Below are 7,632 nucleotides of genomic sequence, written 5' to 3' on the forward strand. Positions count from 1 at the left end.
TGCTTATCTAAAGATTTGCTTGTGCTTTCTCAGCATATATGATATTTAAGATGGATGCTTATAGCACCTTATATATCTCAAAGACACAGAAGGTGGAAGAGATGTCCAGTCTCCTAGGATATTAGAGAGGAATGTCTGGAAATATCTCATTTTATAAATAATCTACCAAGTTTAAACTGTTCAAATGTTTGTAACAGAGAACATGTTTTTAGTGGTTGCAAGAGAGCAATGACCTCTAGCATCTATTAATATTCTGCCAGCTTTGGTTACTAAATTTATCATCAGGGATGAATGTTATTTTCTGCACCATATAGAATTTTCTGGTAGAACTGAAACTAAATTTAGAAAAATAACATACAGAATTATGTGTAGGCTTCACTCATATGTGAGTAAAAATAAACACCCTGCGTGCTTGTATGCACGTACTTAGTGTGAGGCATTATTTAGAGAAATGGAAAGACCTTTATTATTTTCACTAATGGAGGGGAGCAGAAACACATCATTTAAAAATGATCCATGGCTTTCTTTTTATGCATTTTAAATGTTACTTTTTATGTGTTTGTGATACTATTAAAACAAACTAAACAAAATGAAGTTATATATAAGACCTTACTCCTGGTAAATTTGAGAATTTTAAAGCTTCCTCCCATTCTCACTCACAATATCTAAACTTCTTCCATGTTGGGAAGTGGAAGCACATTTTCCCCTCCAAACACAGAGGACTCAAATTCTTCTTAGAGTTAGGAAGTTAATAAAGGGTCTTGATTTTATATGAATACCTTCACATTATTAATTAAAATAGGACTAAACAAAATATAAAGAGTGGTAGATAAAATGAGTCATAAGAGAAGGTGCATTGCTACTTAATCCTCAATCCCTTCTTAATCTCCTTGGTCTGCAGCAGCTGCAGACTTCTCCTAAGAGCAGGCAAGATTCACTGGCAGCTGGTAAGCACCTGTTGGCCTTGAGGGTGGTTATGGCTGGTGTCCATTTTGATGGAACAGGGCATCTGTTTCTGATTGGATGTTGCTCATGTACTACTAGTCATTAAATAGCTTCAACATCAGTCCTGGGACTAGGCAACCATGCTAAATTCTTGGTACTTAGACATTTCTCACTGTAGTGAAGAAGTTTACTTCTATGAGAAAATCAGTGAGTGATGTCTGCTCAATTTCAGCATGGTGAGAGAAATAGTGTGCCGAGTACTATAAATAGGTTGCATGTCTACGATTTAAGGAAATCAGATTGAATGATAAACAGTACAACGTGCTGATGAGCAAATGTATACTAAGTAAATCAGGTACACACTCCATTCATTAAGACTCATGGCAGATCAGTGCTGCTAGTCAGTTAAAAAGAATGAATAGTGTAAATATATACATAAAAATAAAAAATAATAAATGTTGCTGTTATTAAAAAAAAAAAAGATGATCCCCACAGTAGGTGAATACTCTTATTTAACTACAATTTATACTACATCCTTTTTCCCCCCATAGGCAAGCTGAGTGAAATTGCACCTCAATCTATACTTGCACCGAGTCAATGAATGGAGTAAAAATTAATGAGACTTCATCCTCTGTTCATTTCCTAGTCTTGTCGGAAATACCCAGGAATGAAGCTGCAGGAGAAAGAGTAGTGATAGTTTTGCATAGAACTCAGCCCCCTCCACTGACATTTGACATTCACTTGAACAAATAAACGAATAATGGCACTTCACAGATATTTAAAAAAAAAAAGTCAGGCTGTGAAGGTACGCTTAGTGGCTAGACACAGCTGGAAATAATCGTGGAACAGAGTACAGTGCAAAAGAGTTTAAAAACCACATGGTCTCAATGATATTTTCATAGTGCTCCAAGCAATTTTCTTCCACAAGTCAAATGGTTTCAAGACTCTCCAGCCCAAAATTACCTAAAAAACATAAATGCCAAAAAAGGTAAACGGCAAGACGCGAGGACAAAACAACCAGCAATTCCTGAGGAAATTCCTTGTCAAAATTGTGAATGGGACACTTCGTGGTGGAAACAACCATCACGTACTCTTTAATCCAGACTGTCGTGTCCCTGGTCTACACCAGCAAAGACAATAAATAGTGATTCACACTCGATGCTGAGAAATCCATTGAGTCACCTGTCTCTGTTCATTTCTGTGGATGGTGATGGGAGGAGTTATAGAACCAGCCTCCAAGCCTCCACAGAAGTCGGTCACTGTTTACTAGGGCTTGCTTTTGCCGTGGTATGAAAAGCCTGACTTTCAGGGAACTTGAGTCAATATGCTAAGGAAAAGTTTGGACCAGTTTCCCAAAAGCATAAACTATCCATATAACCACACAAACCAGAGCCCAAATATCACAGACCATCACCAGGAGTTCAGAAATCAAAAGCCTGACACCCAATTTGTGTTTCTAATTTTGCTCATGTGATAGCAGACTCTTGGGGGGGAAAGGAGGGCGGGTATGTCATCACTTTCTTCCTTTTAAATTTTCTAATCTCAAAATAGGATACTTTTGCATAATAATGTCACTCAATGATATGTCAATCTCCGACTAAGTCTATTAACAGTTATTTAACATACTACCTGCGAGAACTGCTCTAAAGACTACATAGAAAATTTACTTACACTTTATCAAATGTAGTGATTAGTCCCCATTTTTCAGATAAGGATGTGAGATCTCATAGACAGAAAGCAAACAGTACACAATGATTAAATGTGTGCTACCAGACTGGGTCTTTGAATATCCATTCTATTTTCAAATGCTGGAAAAAATACACGATAGGAAAATAGTAAGCCTAATATAGGAGTTAATGATTTCTCAAATTAAAACCACCCAAATGCAGCATTATTGCAAACTCATTCATTGTTGCAAACCGTGTGAAGGTCAAATGCAAAACCCCCACTATTTCCCTAATTATAATATCCTTAGCTATTGCTAAAATAGAAACTGGATTAGAAGTTGAGACTCCATAAAAAAAAACAAAAAGTGGAAACTGATATTATCAGAGGGAAGCTGAAGTTGCAAGGACACCTGGAAACTACTAGAAGACATTTAAAATGTTGTAAAGGGGGTGGCAGAGCTTAGCAGTAGCATAAGCTAATATACCCAGACAGCTTTCCAAAGTTTCATCCAATAGGCAGAAGGTTAATGCTTAACGGAGAACGTTTTAACGTCTCTTTTTAAGATCTTGTATGTAGTCATAATCAAACCATGCTCATTTTTAAAGATAAACAACCTTGGTATCAAGATTTGACAAACTCCAGATTTCAGACCAAGGGGACTCTTTTTCCTGTTTTTATAAATAAAGTTTTATTGGAAAACAGCTGGGCTCATTCAGTTAGGTATTGTCCATGGCGGTTCTTGCCTGCAATGTTCTACTTGAGTCTCACAACAGAGACTGTCTGACCACAAAGCCAAAAATATTTACTGTCTGGCACTTTGCAGAAAAAGTTTGCCAACCCCTGACCTAGAGGATTGTGGCATGTTTTTTTACAAAAAAAAAAAGTGAAGGAAGGAAAATCAGACTACTGAGGTCTTTGTAGACAAAGAAGAGCAGAGCTGAAATTCCATGCCCCTTCCAGACAGTGCCTGGTCCCAGGGCTGTGCCATCTGTCATTGGACCATCGTGACTAGATTGCAGAAGACGGCCAGTTGGTTTAACTGCAGTTGTGCACAGACAGGATTTGTAGAAAGAAAAGAGAAGTTGCCAGAGCCCATTAGCTTGAGATAACATTTTATTGAATCTTCACCCCATTGCCAAATTTCAGCTCCTTCTCTAGATCTCTGCCCAGCAGTCAAACCGATGCAGTACTTTCCATAAGAGATAATTATTTCTGTAGGATCTTAAACAATTCTCTGTGGAATGCAAATCTTTCTCAAAGCTGCGGTAGATAATACAGTTTAGAAGAGAATTGATGTTAGCTGTTTCACAGAAATGATGCTAAATTGGTTGAAATCACAGGAGAAAAAGCACTAGCAAATGAAGATAAGAAGGATGTGGTTGCATCAACCCTCAGGGCAGGGGATGCTTTAACCGGTGGAATCATGTGAGGGCTGGGGATATTTTAACCCTGGTTTTGGGGACAGAAGTGTACTCTCTCTCCCACAATTAACACAATTAACATTAGAGTAGGAAAGTCTGAAATCAAAACAGAACCTATAAACACTTACTGATCAATGACACCAATGGTTTCCTAATTATAGAACCAGTTTTGTTACTATAAAGATTAAAATGTTGAAGGGCTCAAATAACATTCTTCAAAGTATGGACAATATCACTTCTTGATATTAATTTATCTTTAAATAAAAAGTACTTGATCTTTCCTTAACAACATTTAGAGATCAACATCTCCCATATGTGTGAAACAATGGACTGGCTTATCTACCTATACTGGCTTTCTGCAATCTAAGGGTATCTTTAGATAACATGGCTACTCCAGATTGCTTTTCATTTTTGATAAAAGGACTGGATTAAGAGATACTGATACACTGTATCACTCAGGACATTAAGCAGAAAAAAATATTTTTCAGTTGTTTTTTTTTTAACTATTAGTTATTTGCTTTACATATTTGGGCAGTAAATCCACCCATACACAAATAGTTCTGTCTATGTTCTTTAAACCTAGATTCCACTACCATGAAATTGAGTTATTCTATTTTTTGGATGATATTAAAATGATATGGTAAATCTCCTTTTGAAATTACAAAAGTGCTTGTGTTCAAGTATGATACTTCTATTTATCAAGTACTAATTAATAGTGGTTTTGGGATGTGGAAAGTAATAGAGCAAGGATTTCATGAACAATTTTGTGTCTTTCAAGATACACTTGTAAGTCAAGCAAAACTTTTAAAAATGCTGGTCTGAATGGGCACTGTTTAAAAATCTTTGCAATTTCCAGAAACCAATATGAGGAGTTTTTTGAACCTTGAGTTGAATGTTTCATCGACCACCCAGGCCAAAGGCATTTCTACAGATCCTCTGAAAGACACCCATCCATTAAAAGGCCACAAGACAAAATGCCAAGTAGCACATCCCAGGAGGAGTGGATGAAGCCATGTCCTAGAAATTATTAAGTGAATATCTATTTTTAGTTTTGTGAATGAGCTATTCTATGTCCCAGTTGCTCTTAGGCTTAAAATAGGGAGACATTTTCCACACCCAACACGTTACTGAGCAACTTATTCTCCCTGAGATGAGCTCCCCTTTCTTTCCTTCTTTCTCCCTATTGGCACCTGGGTACCCATCTTTCTATCCTGCTTTAGCAGGACCCCTGGGTTCTCCAGCTTCCGGGTAGGTTAAAAGGAAACACTGAGAGGAGCAGAGCAGGCGGAGAGAGACAAGGGTGTTTACTTCTCGGGCTCTTTGTACCTGGGCTGCAAACAGCGGCATTGACTGTGCCCCCCACCAACGGCCACAATACCGGGAGGGAACCCCTTTGCTGTGTCCACAGCACTTATAGGCACAGGTGACACTGTTCTTGCTTCATTCATCTCTCCAAGCTCTGGGGTGGTGCCCACTGTTTTGTGGTGCACTTTACCAGCCCTCAGCAGCTCTTCTCTCTCTCCCCACACCTCAGCAAATGGATGCTCTTTTTCCTTTCCAGCTTTGTTGAAGTAAAATTGACAAAAAAATATTAAACTAAACATGTGAAAAGGATCACATCCCATTCATCTCACATAGTTGACTTTTTATGTGTGAGCACACAAGATGACTGTCTGAGCGAGTTTCAAGTGTTTCCGTCTTCAGTGGTCATTGTCCCCATGGAGTATATTAGGTCCCTAGAATGCGTGTGTTTTAGAGGCAGTAATGCGTAGCCTTTGATCAATAGTTATCTTCATCCTTATCCCCCTCTGCTCTCCTTAGCCAGCCTTCTACATCAGCTTCTGTGACTTTGATGCTTTTAGCTTCCATGGATAAGTGAGATCATATGTGATTGTCTTTTTGTATCTGGCTTATTTCATTTGGGTTAGTATACCCCAGGTCATCCATACGGCTGCAAATTGTAGGATTTCCTTCTTTTTATGGTTAAATGATATTCTGTGTGTTTGTATGTATCCTTTTTTTCCATTTTCAAATCATCCATTAATCCATCATTAAGCACTTAGATTGTTTCTGCATCTTGGCTATTGGGAACAATACCTCCAGACACATGGCAAGACAGATATCGATCGGCAATAAAGTAATGTTGACAGTGTGTGGAGACATGGAAGCCCTTGTGTACGGCCTTAGGAAATGAGGCTGGTAAAACCATTGAGGAAAAAAAATTGAAGGCTTCCCAAAAAATTCAAAACGGACCTTCTGTGTGGTCCAGTAACAGATGCTCTGTCAATACTTCGCACTTACTAACCATTTGTTTGTGCCCTTGCTAGCTGTGAGATCTTGCCTGATGGTGTGTTATTGGATGCTTACAAATATCCTACAGCTGATTTGTTTTCAACCATTATCAGTAAAGATTAAATGTAAAATAAATAAAGATAAGGCATGTAGCAGGCTGACTTTTAGGCGAATATAGTTCAAATGGAAATTGTGTTCAGTGCATTTTGTGTGACATTGTAGAAATTGGAAGTCCTATTTCTCAATGTATTTTAGCCTTCTACTCAACATTAGTTCCCCTCGATTTCTAGTAAATTTATTCTAAAGTGAAAGGCCATCGTAGGCAGGCATGTAACCTGTTGATCTTCTTTGTAAATGTGACTTGCATGAAGCCATGGGAAGAGAGACTGACCGTTACTAAGTTTTCCCACATGATGACCATGGTGTCAGTCATTTAACAGAGCCCTGTCCCATTTTTTTTCCTTTGGCCATCAGGTATTTATTATTAGACTTAATTGCAAATGAACAAACTGAATCTCACAAAAATTAAGCTGGTCTCCCTGAGAGCTAACAACTTCTGGGTCTTTTGTCAGTGATTGGCCCTTTGTCAATTTTGCAGGTTCCTGTAATTTCTGGTGGCTGACATACACCTGTGTGTTCATCCTGGTCTTCCACCCTTTGTGTCCCTTGGAATTCTCAAGTAAGTCTATGACTCTGTGACACTTAATTTCCATCAGCCACATCCAGCCAGAGGTAGGTACACAATCCCAACAGCCCAAACGACAGCCTTCAAGAGAAGCCTCCTTAGAAGGACTTTAACATCCTTAGAACTTAGCAAGCAAGAACATAGTTTCATTTGTCCCAAACCACAACATTTAAATCTTGTTTCCCCACCAAGGAGACTGAGGGTGTTGGGACACTTCTCAGTGGACCACAGCATGGAGAACAAGCTTATCCTCTTGGATCCGTCTAACACATGATCAGAGTCTTCTTGTGGAGGATATATCATCACACATTTTTCTATGTCGGGCCACACTAGCTTTTTCTCTGATGTATATGGAATAATTAACCTGTATTTTTCTCTTTCAAGATCTATACTCTTGCAAGTAAACAGTGCTTTCAACTTATGGCACTCCTAAAACTGTGATTTCCTTTTTTTTTTTTTTTTTTTTTTTTAAAAGCTGGCAAGACATCTTCCTAGTGATTCATGGACATCTGAGCTAATTCCTTACTGCCTGGAAGAAATGTATGACTTCTGCAACATACCCTCTCTATACCTATAGAGGTCAGAGGCCATGCCAGTGTCTTCTACACTTAGGTCTTTATT

At 38.4% G+C, this 7,632-nt stretch overlaps 1 long non-coding RNA gene across 1 annotated transcript in view; it reads left to right on the forward strand.

Moving 5' to 3' along the window:
* The first annotated feature begins 6,924 nt into the window (after positions 1 to 6,924).
* The window catches only part of LOC105854406, a 57,454-nt gene continuing 56,746 nt past the window's right edge, over positions 6,925 to 7,632 (forward strand). The window contains exon 1 of the long non-coding RNA XR_001146088.1: positions 6,925 to 7,005. This is a non-coding gene — a long non-coding RNA (uncharacterized LOC105854406). The remainder of the gene's footprint in view (positions 7,006 to 7,632) is intronic.

The sequence above is a fragment of the Condylura cristata genome, unplaced genomic scaffold (assembly GCF_000260355.1).
Source record: "Condylura cristata isolate star-nosed mole 26May11 unplaced genomic scaffold, ConCri1.0 scaffold00038, whole genome shotgun sequence".
In the NCBI taxonomy this organism is placed as follows: domain Eukaryota; kingdom Metazoa; phylum Chordata; class Mammalia; order Eulipotyphla; family Talpidae; genus Condylura; species Condylura cristata.